Here is a 12665-nt window from a genome sequence, read left to right as displayed (position 1 = left end):
TGGGCAGCCTGTTCCAATGTTCGATAACCATTTTGGTGAAGAAATTTTTCCTAATACTTTGTGACCTAATGATCTTTGCATGATGAGTGTAAGATTTGCTTTGAAATTTCAACCTCCAGTCTGGTGTTTACAAAAATACTCCTCCTCTGTTACTGAATCTCAGTCCACATGCATAGATCTTACACATAAAACAAACAAAAGTGGTTTTTTTTTTCTAGGAAATCCTTTGCACTTCACCGTTTGAAGAATCAGGTCTCTGCTCATAATATACTTTTGGGGAAGGCAGATTATAGTGACAGGCTTGAGAATGAAAGGCAAGTTTTGAATGTAGTACTGCCTACAGTGAGCAGGCTCTCCAAAAGACCATGCTGCTTTTCCTTGAAGACAGTCATAAGAATATGCCTGTGGGAAATTGTCAGGACTATCAAACAGCGGGTTAAAATAACTGCTTTGCTCCCAGCTCTTGCATACTTCAGCATTAGGCTTTTAAGACCTGTCTTGTCTCAAAGGAAAACAGCTGTTTCATGGTGTTCATAAATAATACAGACAGTATCTTGTCAGTTCCACAAAATACTCTGTCTCCTTAACGGTGTTACAGACTCATTTCAGAACGTTAGTACAGACAGTCTTTAATGGTCTGTCAGTTATCAAGATGTGCAAGTTCAAAATCTTACGGTACTTAGAACAGTCAACCTCCTGGCAACACTGACATCCTAAACTGGCATGCTAAGACATGAATTTTTTAGTAGTATGGTTGCATACTGCTGGGAAATGTGATTCTGAGAAGTGTTCTTGCTCACCAGCATAGGCAGCAGTGGGAGACATAAGCCGTACGTATGAATACATGCACATGTGTGTATATAGTGGTCCCACCATCAATGCAGGAAAACAGAAGTATAATGACACATTTTCTCCTCTTGTGCAAGCATTATTGTACAAACATTCTTCCCCAAAATTCCGCTCATACTTGAGCGAGTGCTGTGTGGTGGTGGTGTTACTTGTGCTGCATGAACAGGATGTGTCTTTTAGTAAGTGCATCTGCATATATGACAGATACTTTTGCCAAGTAGAAATACAGATGTTTGTCAAACTGCGTAGTTTTGTCATAATTAAATGTATACCTTCTTAATCAGGATAAGCACCTAACTGCATGTGTAATGTTTTGAAATTTCTTTTAAAACTTTCTTTAAGTCTTTGGAGTAATGTGCCTGCTCTTGGAGCTGATTATGTCAGCAACATGTGTTACACAATGAAGCTTTTGAAAGAGAGTTACAAATGAAAGCTAATTTGGAAAATGTCCATTTAGAGTAGTAAGTGTACTCTAATTTCAGAATATAAGAATTCTCCTGGGCTGCATCACAATTTACTGCTAAACACATACAGCTTTTTGGAGCTCCTGTTTGTAAATGTTGTGTAAATTTCCATTATTATAATCCAAGGTGATTTTGGTGCATTAGTTGCTAATTCACAGCGAAATCCTATAATTTCTTAAGAAATAAATAACTTTTGTCATGTGAGTATGAATTACATGACCTAGTAGAATCATCTTATTGGTTAATTATCTCTCGTTAATCTTAGGAAGAATTAGACCTCTAAAGTAAAGAAAAGGTGGCAAGATACTTAGAGAGATGCCAAAAATGCTTGCGTATCTAATTCTGTAGTAATTTTTTCATGATTAAGGAAATTCTTCTAGTGTTCCATGATGGTATTAAATGATGGAGTTGTAAGAACCGATACATAGAACAACTACACAAAATGAAGAACCTGAAATTATGAACACCTAGGTCTGTTTAGAAAAAAGGAACATTTCTTTTTTAAAGAAATATTTTATTATTAATCTGAAATTTATGACAACAGAGTACTGATGATGAGGGGGAAGGGGGCAGGATACCATAATGGGAATGATGCCTAGGGGTATACATTGCTATAGACTAGTCCTTCTCCACAGAATTGGATTTTGCTTCTTTCAGGTTCCTGACTCAGAACAGACTTAAAGGTGTCGGTGCTTAACATGAATGTTTCATGCTCTGCTCAGATGAGTATGTCCCCTGGGAAGGTAGTTGGGTACTATTTCATCTTGTCAGTAAATTGCATAAAAACACCGGTAGGCTTTTTATTGGCATGCTGTTATTACTGTGGCATCATGAGAGATTTCCACTGATTGTGTTAGCAATCCGTCTCTCTAGGAGTGACCCTCTGATGTCTGACCGTGCCAGTCAGCTCAGATACTGCAAGCTGACAAGGTGGAACAGCTTGGGTGGAAACTGCCATGCAGTCCATTCTGCAACTTGCTTTGTGAACCTTGTTTGATAATTTTAGAATCAATTACGTTGCAGTTCCTGCCCTAGAAGAATGCATTTTATGCTGTGTTTAGTGTTTGCTTCTTCATCTTTTCACGTTTGAATTCTGGGCGAAAGTGGAGGGCAGGAAACTCTCTTCCTTTACTGTGACGCTCATCAACAAGATCAGAGGAGAAACTAAGGGCAAGGTTATCCACACCTTTTTTTCTATAATAACATGCATTTTTGTTTTCTTGAGGGTCATCCCACTAGCTTCTGAGTTTTTATTGCTTTAAGAAAGAAGAACTGAAATTGCATACAGTGCGCACAGCAGAAACACGGGTTTAGAAGAGTAGCAACAGAAAATGCATGTATTCAGTTTGAAGTACTGCATGCTTAAATTAAACAGGGTTGTATAAATTATATAATGATGAATTAAGACAGCTTTAGGGTTTGCTGCCTATTTTAACACCAGGGTTGGGGAGGAAGGAATAAATGTGTAATGGAAGGTCCTGAATAGCAGGCATGACTCTAACCCAATGATGGTATGAGTTTGTTAAGATAAGTATTATGTTAAAAATGGGCTCTGCAAGAGAAAGTATTAAAAGTGGAAATCTAACACTCTTTGTGAAACTCCTATGGGTTTTGGCAGACCCATTACAGTACTTTTTGAAACGAGCAGGCAATGAAGCAGTTTCTTCTGTTGCTGGGTCTTAATCAGTGCTACCTGTGTCTGGAAGTGTTGCTTTTTTCTAGAAACCGCAGCAGTCTGTAGACATAGGCATAGATGCAACTTACATTTTATGTAAATGGTTACATTTAGACTGATTGACTGAATGAAGTAGGTAACATTTCAGTAGGTTTTCTGTTGCTATCTACTAGGTCATTCAATATCTTCCTTTGAGGCATGTCAAAGTTCTTTACAAACAAACTATACGTTGATGAAATTGGACTTCTCCTTTGTAATTAATGTACAGCCGTACCTACATGACTGTATAGACACACTCAATTTCTCCTTTTTTTTTAAAAAAAAAATATTTTTTTTTGTCAGTAGGTGCTACCCTTTCCCTAGTTACACAGTGGTTTTTTACAGCCTGACGGATTGCATTCAGTATGTTATTGTCAAGGGCACATTGGCAAGCGGTGACATTATTTTCCTGGGATGGACAGGAAGGCAGAAAGATAAGCCAGCTTTGTTGGAAGTGTATGGTGGTTGCAAAGTAAAAAGCCTTGAACCTTATGATCGTAAAGATTATTGTGTCAGGTCATATTTTTCCTCTTAGAGGTCTGTTCCTGTTATCAGTTTGAAAAGATAAAATGCAAGTTGTTTCTAGGCATAACCTCTTTTTTAACTATTCTTACCATTGTTCATAGTAGCTGAAAGCACAAAAATGTAGACCTATTAAAAAATCCTTAATGTTAACTGCACAGATTATGTATATAAACAGGCCTATATATATTTATAATCATCCATAAGTAAACTTGCTCAAGTAAATACAGATAAGCCCACCCTTTCAGAATTCTCTGGTAGGAGGTTTGTTAGAATAAGTAAACTGTATTTAGAGAAAGAAGTTATCTTGTGGCCTTCTGGCTATTTTTTTCATAGTACAGGTACGTGCTCCTCTCTTATGCAGATGATTTTGTGATTTTGGAAGAGAGATAGGAAGGTATGTTTAAGAACAATGTAAGATTTCTGTGAGTTCAGATGGGTTCCTGTGGGTTGGATGCCATTAGCTTCTGTAAAATGAAAACCAGACTCTTGGCTAAAAGTAAATGGGAGTTACTTCTTGGTAATTCTTGAATAAGATGTGTGTACTATGTCTGGACAAATTCTGTACTAAAGAACAGCAGTAGAAGGGTGTCCAGATGTTGATGATGTGAAGCACAGCTCAAGCTTTGATTTTCTTTTTCTAGCACAAGTGTTACATTGGTGTGAGGGAGTGATGGGACTGGGGTTCTCTGGGTTCAGGATCAGCACCAACAGCAGGTTTCTTCTGCTGCCCCTGCTTCCACACCATCTCCCTCTTTTCCACTCTTGTCTTGGCTTTATTCTTACCTCCAGGTCAGCTGGGTCCATTTTTGCTTTGCTCTTGCCCGGGTGCCAGCCTGGGCTTGTCAGGACTGTAAGGGCTCGGAAGCTTCCCTGCCAACTTGTGCTGCCCTGGAGGGGGTCTTGCATAGAAAGATCCCCGAAGACTATGGTTTGTATCTGTTTAGTTGCTCTGTGGAGGTCGAATATACACTGCCTTGGTGGTGTGGGTTATGCAGGCTGAAAAGGCTTGGATATGCTTCTAAATGCTATTGTGGTAAATCTCATTGGATTGGAAAAAGCAAATTTTATTTAGAGGCTGTAAAATGTGTCTAGCAAAGCTTAGGTACTAATAGCAAAAAAAAAAATTCCTGACACTAAGCGGCCTCACCTTACTTTTCCTGATACATTAACTCCATGCTCTTCAAGCATCAAGGTGTTTTATTTGGGTTGTTGGTTTGTTGTTTTTTTTTAATTCTAGTACAAGTGTTCAGCAGTGATTAAATGTTTCCAACTTCTATTACTGAAACAATGGAATCACTTTGAAAAAACTTTAAAAATAAACATCTATCATGCCATTTTTAAAACCTCCAAATCTATGTGAAGTCCTCTTCCTGGTATTTTTCATCTGAAAATTGCTATCATTAGTTTCTTGGGACAAAGATTCATTAAATTTTTAATGTCAAATATATAATCAGTCCTCAATTTACAGAGCTCATAATGGCCCTGTGATTTAAATAGACTATGATACAATAACAATATCCTCTTAGAAATAGTAACTTATGGTTTATAATCAGAAAGGTCTTCTCACATATAATCAGACAGGTCTTCTCACAAGGCTAATGGTAGGTATTGTTTTGAATGTAGGTTGGAATAAAGTATTAATCAGTTTATGTATACTTATTAACTTTTACACGGGGAAGTGCTGGATGTTTTACTGTACTTTTTAAATACTTCTGGTTTGAGAATCTCTGAAGTTAGGTTTCAGCCTGGAGTCAGTTTTTACAGCTGTAATAAATCCCCCACAAAAATGACCTGTTCTAGTGGAAGTGACAGCAAGACCTTAATCTAAATAGTGGAGTGGACCCAATATAAAAATTGAATAACTACTTAAAGAACTGTACCAAGTGACAGCTTTTCAAAATATGATGCTTTCTTTAAAAGGGAAAAAAAAAAAAAGGGAAAAAGATTGCTGGGCAAATAGCAGAATGTTTAAATACACAAAATAAAGAGCAATTAGAAAGGGCTGTGATAGACTGTGTCCTGTTACTGAACTCTGCCTTTAAAGAAATGTTTCCAAATTGATTTTTAAGAACCGCCTGTTGACAGAAGGCAGTGCTCCTGCCAGCTTGACAGCTTGCAGGCTGCATGGCGTGATGGGGGGCACTTGGAAAGAGCAGCTGTCCAAAGTGTATTTCTCTGCCTGTTCAGAGGTTCTGTGACAATGACAGTGAGCCAGTGCCCTTGGGTCTAGGGAAAAAAAGAAAATTGCCCTGGACTAAACGTTCCTAAAGTTTAGTGGAGATTGCTGTGATGTTTAAACACAGCCTGGGAAAGAGCAAGTATGGGCAAGTACAGTGGTGGGGTGTGAAGTGATGATACCAAACAAAAGGGAAGTTCTGGCTTCTGTGTTAAGGTAGAGTGTCACCAGATGCAGCAGACAATTACTTGCCTGGTCCAAGTGCAGCAATTGCCAAGTTGGATTGTACTACATAGGCCCAGATTATGCAAGTTGGTAGGACATCACTATTTTCTTTGTATGGTGTTCCTTAAAGTTTGTGTTGGGTGGTTAATGCTGGTGGTTGGACCCACAGTCTGTAGGTGGTTTGGGGTTACAGGTGCCCTCCAGTGACTTGAAGGTTTATGTGGAATTCCTTGGTTTGCTGCAGACATCCTGCGTCGTTTTGGGCCTTGTTTCCATACACGTTTCTAAGTCCATCTGTATAGAGGGGAGAGAGTTAGTTGCCTGTCAGGTGTCCTTCCAAAAGTCTCTTTAATATTAAAGTACTAAATCAGAAGTGGGAGAGAAAGGATGTGAAAGAATGTAAAATCAAATGCATTAGCCTTGCCCAGCTTCTAGTGCATGCATGCCTGTGTGAGATGCCTTATGTGTATATACACGCCCATTGTCTTTGGACCAGTTTGCTCCTGTTGAAGTTTGCACCGCTGTGCCTTGCTGGTGAATGCAGCCCTTGCCACTCAAGACTGCACTGGCAGAACATACAGCTGGAGTTAGGTTGGTTCTGTTACTTTGTTGATTCCTCAAAGTTACACAAATGCCAGGCTTGAACTGTATTTCACCTTTATTTGACTCTATGCAAAACAAAAATAATTAACACTTCCTACATTTCACTTGTTCTGAAGATCTCATAAAAAGATTTTATTTTGGGGGAAAAAAGATCCGTATGAGAAGCTTGTAAGACAAACAGCCACAGAATCATTTCTTGGCTGTATGAGAAGTGAATTATGATAAAATAGTTTATCGTGGCTGATAGCAGAATGCTGATAAATGGTGCTGTTTTTTCCTGTGTTTGTCTCTGGGTTTGGATTTCCATCCCGTCTCCCACCCTGTCCAAAGACAGCATGGACAAGAAACTGTCGTCATTGTAAACAAAACCAGATCTGTTGTGTGACATGGCATTTCCCCAGTCTGTCTCCTGCTTGTTTATACAGGTGCTTATAGAGGAATGTGTGTATTCTAAGTAAAGCATTAGACCTGATAAACACAGAAGTGAAGGGGTCACATTCTAGAAATGGTGCTCCTCATCAACACTACAGCATTTTAAAGCTGCAAATATAGGCTATTATTTTTCCTTTCATGTGTATTACCAACACTGGAAATACAGACTTGTCAGTGTCCTTTGAATGTGTTTGTGTATTTAGCTGTTAAACTTTTCTCCACAGCTCAGCTCTTTCCCAGTGTCAAGGCTCACTCACATTTTCATGGAAAAAATTTCACATACCAGAGTTACAAGTGTATTGGGTTTTTTCAATCACTTTTTAAAAAAAATATTCTATTAACTACACCTGCATCTTGTAATGGTGTCTCTTCCTGTTTTGTGGAGAAGATATTTTATAAGCAAAAATAAATTTGAGTGGGTATGACAATTAATGTAGATACCATTATGACAGCAGAAGTCTGTGGTTCCAGTCCTCCCTCGTACATGGATCCCAAGGTTTGCCTTTGCTCTTGGCTGTAGGGGGGTCATCAGGGACAGCAGGGTGAGAGTTGGAGACTGTCTAAACAGATGCTTTTTGTCAACAAACATCCTTTTCATCTCCTTTTGAAAACACTTTTTTTTGGGTAGCAATATCAACATCCCTGCTAAGGATGGGAAGTCATGGCATTTACTCTTGTTGATTTAGCATAGTAAGTGTGATATGATTTTTGTAATACATATTGAAAGCATGGTTTGAGGACAATTGTAGAACTCTTTACTCATCCAAGAACTATACCTGTTTTGAAGGCTTATGTCCGTTATTTGTAAGAAAATAAGATGTTGATTGTTTTTCTTGCATATGTCATTTCCTGCTATGCTATACAAATGTTAAGACATATACTTCGTGGGCGTTCAGTTCCTGCAAATACCCCAGACTCGGCAGAGGGATTGTTCAGGGTTGCATTCAGTCACATCTGTCTGCCAACAGTGATGGAGGCAGATTTCATCTTGTTGACTGTTCTTGACAGACTTCATCTTAACACCTCCCTCTGCATTTTCAAGGCTTTATTTTCAGCTATTGATCTAGTTTTTCTGGACACCTAAGATTTCAGAAAGAAATGAATGCTAGTTAGTTAAATAATATAGGCTTAAATCTTAAAACTTCAGCTTAAATCCTGAACATAGCATAGCAGACTTTGTAGATGGGTGAGTGAAATACATTCATAATTGAGGTATGAAAAATAGTTGTGAAATTTTCAAGTGTATTTGCTAGTTCTAACATGTTTGTGTATTTTCATTTGGATTTACACTCCTAATGAAGGTCTGATGAGATGGAAAGTTTCTCAACAGGTGAATAAATAAAAACAATAAATGATAAGACTAGTAAACAGAAAAAAGAGAAAACCTGGAGGAGAAGCTGGAATGGCACTGTCCCAAGTTTGAGCAGAGGAGGCAGGTTAATAGGGCAGTATTTTTGAAGAGGTCTTTTCCTCATGATTTTTTTTGTTTCTTTAGATGTGTGCAAAGCCTAATACTTTTTTTTTTTCAGTCATTATGACTAAAGGACTTCCAGTATAACTGGAGAAATTGTATTTTTCCTGTCCAGCTAACTTTCAGATTTCCACTTAAGTACATCGTCAAGTGGAATTGCATTCATACAGCCATTTGGGCATCTCAGTATGAAAGGTTAATGTTTAAGTTTGTTCATCTTGGGGAGACTTTCACTGTGAATGGGTGTGTAATTTTTGTTCTCTTTAGCTGTAGCTGATCTGGTGGCAAGCTATTAAAGAAAGCCATGTCTAGTTTTCATGAGGATGGTTTCAGCTTTGATTTTTAAAATATTTTTTGAGGTTTTTTTGGTTAGTGTTGTTTTGGACAGCCAAAAAAAGTCTGTTTGGAAAGCTTGCACTGTGTGGAATGTGTAGTCTCCCTGCTGAAATTAAAACTCAGAGGGGGTAACAGAATACTCCCTGCCGTCAGTGCATTGCCAGCCTGAAGAAAAAACAAACACGCTTACTGAGAACAATGAACATTCCTTGAAACCCTAGGAGACAGATTTTTGCCTTTTTTTTTTTCTTTTTTTTTTTTTTGTTTTAAGACAAAAAACCAACCCTCTGAGGTCTTCAGGCCCAGGTGGCAGGTCTCAGGGGCTTTTTGCCCCTTGTCATTAGGTTGGTGCCTTGCTCAGGGCATAAAGGCTGCAACTGGTTTGCATGTATGTTTTGGAGTTGTAAAAAATGAGCTCCTACCAAGATATTTTCCCTTCCCCCTTCCCTTCCCGTGCCTCTCCCGCCCGTTTGACCTTCTCACTACAATTCCAGTGATTCAACTCTGACTTTCATTGATGTTTTCGCGCTGCTTTTCTAACCTACTGGGCTTTACACCTCCAAATACATTTTATTTAGTAGTAACCCAGAAATGCATCTGAACACTTGAAAGACTTGCAATTGCCTGCTAGAGGGCTTGAGGTGCATGAGGGCTTGAGACTGCCAGTTTTCTTGTTCAGCTATGCCCCACTCCAGAGTCCTTCGTATGGCAACCACTCTGTACTGTACATCCCTGAACTGAAATCTTTCCTTGCATATAAGCAATTTCCACTGCTGTTCCCTTGTTTTCAACTTCACTGAAGACTGGCAGCAATAATTCAGTGTTCGGGTAAATTCTTGATGTTCAGAAGATATGCAAGCAGGTCAGAGGGCAGGTCACAGCTTGAGAATTAGATGTATTTGGATGTAGAAACCTGCTCTGTCATTAATTATCTGTGTTTTTATTAAGATAATTGGAAATCAAGTTGCTTGATTAGTATTAATAAATGCTTTAGAATACGATATGAGAGTAAGCATTTTTCATGGCATTCTTTTTGGCTTACGTTTACAGGCCTGAAGATTTTTAAGGACATTTATCCTAAACATGCATAAAGAGAGCTTTTATGTGCCTGCAGTGAGATTGCTCTGCTGTATGAGATCATCCTAATGTACTTTCATCAAGAGATACTGCTTTTTTTATTAGGTTATTTAATTTATATTTTGTTGCTGGAGTGTTCCTGAAACCTGTACTGTAAGCTTCAGAACTCTTGAAGTTAAATTTTCACTGGATTTATCTCATTGACTGACTTTGGTGCCTCAGTAGATGGCTGTTCTTTATGAAGCTTTCTGCAGTTGGGGCAATTACAAGGAATTACTCTTTGTAGGTTCCCTGGCATTTAATAATGTGGGACTTGGAGATACTGAATCAATGTAAAATATAATGAAGAAATAAATTAAAGTCTTTGCTTTGAAGATAAAGTGTCAAATCTACAAGAAGAGGTGTGATATGGATTGTGAACAAATGAGGGGAAAATAAAACTAAATGTGTAGCTCACGAGCTCAAGCAACTCAACATCTAGAGGCTGTGCTGACAGCAAAGGAGGTGAGAAGAAACTGAGAAAGCTGAGGGCCTGAACCACAAAGTGTTCAACACCTACAGCTATATTTAGAATCACAGAATTGCTTAGGTTGGAAAAGACCTTTAAGATCATTGAATCCAACCGTTAACCTAGCACTGCCAAGTCCACCACTGACCTATGTCCCTAAGCACCATGTCTACACACACGTCTTTCAAGTACCTCCAGAGATGGTGACTCAGTCACCTCCCTGGGCAGCCTGTTCCAATGCTTCTCTGCCCTTTCAGTGTAGAAATTGTTCCTAATATCCAATCTAAACCTCTCCTGGCACAACTTGAGTCCTTTTCCTCTGGTCCTACCAGTTGTTACTTGGGAGAAGAGACAAACACCCACTTGCCTACCACCTCCTTCAAGATGGCTGTAGAAAGCAATGAAATGTCCCTTGAGTCTCCTTTTCTCAAGCTAAACAACCCCAGTTCCCTCAGCTGCTCCTCAGAAGACTTGTGCTCCAGACCCTTCACCAGCCCCGCTGCCCGTCTCTGGACACGCTCCAGCACCTCAGTGTCCCTCTTGCAGTGAGGGGCCCAACTCTGAACACAGCGTTGGAGGTGCAGCCTCACCAGTGCCGAGTACAGGGGGACGATCACACCCCTGGTCCTGCTGGCCACGCTGTTTGTGGTACAAGCCAGGATGCTGTTGGCCTTCTGGGCCACCTGGGCACACTGCTGGCTCATGTTCAGCCGGCGTCAGCCAGCACCCCCAGGGCCTTTCCCACCAGGCACTTCCCCGCCGCTCTGCCCCAGCCCGTAGCGTTGTGTGGGGCTGGTGTGACCCAGGTGCAGGACCCGGCACTGAGCCTTGTGGAACCTCATACGATTGGCCTTGGCCTATTGATCCAGCCTGTCCAGATCCCTCTGCAGAGCCTGTCTGCCCTCCAGCAGATCAATGCTCCCTTCTAACTTGGTGTCATCTGCAAACTTACTGAGGGTGCACTCGATCCCCTCATCCAGATCATTGGTAAAGATGTTAAACAGAACTGAACCCAGTGCTGGGCCCTGGGGAATAGCACTTGTGACCAGTCACCAGCTGGATTTAACTGCATTCACCACCACTCTTTGGGCCTGGCTATCTAGCCATTTTTTACCCAGCAAAGAGTACAGCAGTGCAGCCTGTGAGCAGCCAGTTCCTCCAGGAGAATACTGCAGGGAACAGTGTCAAAAGCTGTACTGAAGTCTAGGTAGGCAACATCCACAGCCTTTCACTTATCCACTAAGCAGGTCGCCTTGTCATACAACAGTCAGGTTTGTCAAGCAGCAATTGCCTTTCTTAAATACACGCTGGCTGGGCCTGATCCCCCGGCTATCCTGCACATGCTGGGTGGCTGCACTCAGGATGATCTGCTCCGTAACCTTCCATGGCACCCAGGTCAGGCTGACAGCCCTGTAGTTCCCCGGATCCTCCTTCCCTCGTGTAGATGAGTGCCCGTTTACAACTGCTGATAAATGATGCGAAGTTGCTCGGTGAGCACTCCCACCAGCTCCCTCAGCACCCTTGGGTGGATCCCATCCAACCCCATAGACTTGTGCATGTCTAAGTGGAGCAGCAGGTCACTAACCATTTCCCCTTGGATTACGGGGCTTCATTCTGTTCCCAATCCCTGTCTTCCAGCTCAGGGCATCAAGTACCCTGAAGGTAACTGGTCTTACTGTTAAAGACGGAGGCAAAGAAAGCATTAGTACCTCAGCCTTTGCCTCAGCCTTTGTGGCAACGTTCCCGGCCACATCCAATAAAGGATGCAGATTCTCCTTGGTCCTCTTTTTGTTGCTACTGTATTCATAGAAACATTTTTTATTGTCTTTTATGGCAGTAGCCAGATTAAGTTCTAGCTGGGCTTTGGCTCTTCTGATTTTCTCTCTGTGTAACCTCATGACATCCTTGTGGTTCTGACTTGAAATCTGTTCAGACTGTTGGTACTAGCCTGGCTGATCAAGCTTTTGAGATATATTTGAATTTTGAAAATGGGTAACTTGCAGGGGGAAGTGGGGTGGTGGTTCCCTTCATTGGGGTAGGAATTGCCAAAACTGACTCTTTTATCTTGTGCGTGTTTTGCCACATGTTATAAATAGTTGTGTAAAAATTCAGTGCATGCAAGAGATGCCTGTGGCAGCAAAATATAGTCTTACAGTGAATTTCCCCTAGTATCACTGTGTTCTTCAGCAGTGTGACATGTTGTTTTTCTTACTTGGATCTCAGACCATCGTATCTTTTTCTAGCCAGAGCTGTTAATTAACTGTATGGATTGTGGATTCTCAGAT

The 12665-nt window shown here is 40.5% G+C and overlaps 1 protein-coding gene across 1 annotated transcript in view; it reads left to right on the top strand.

Annotated features, from left to right (window-relative positions):
* The window catches only part of SHROOM2 (shroom family member 2), a 128593-nt gene that overhangs the window by 39199 nt on the left and 76729 nt on the right, over nt 1-12665 (top strand). The window lies entirely within an intron of this gene.

Source organism: Falco naumanni, chromosome 2 (genome assembly GCF_017639655.2).
Source record: "Falco naumanni isolate bFalNau1 chromosome 2, bFalNau1.pat, whole genome shotgun sequence".
Taxonomy (NCBI): domain Eukaryota; kingdom Metazoa; phylum Chordata; class Aves; order Falconiformes; family Falconidae; genus Falco; species Falco naumanni.
The sequence above is the reverse complement of the archived record's forward strand: the minus strand, read 5'-3'. Positions and strand labels throughout refer to the sequence as shown.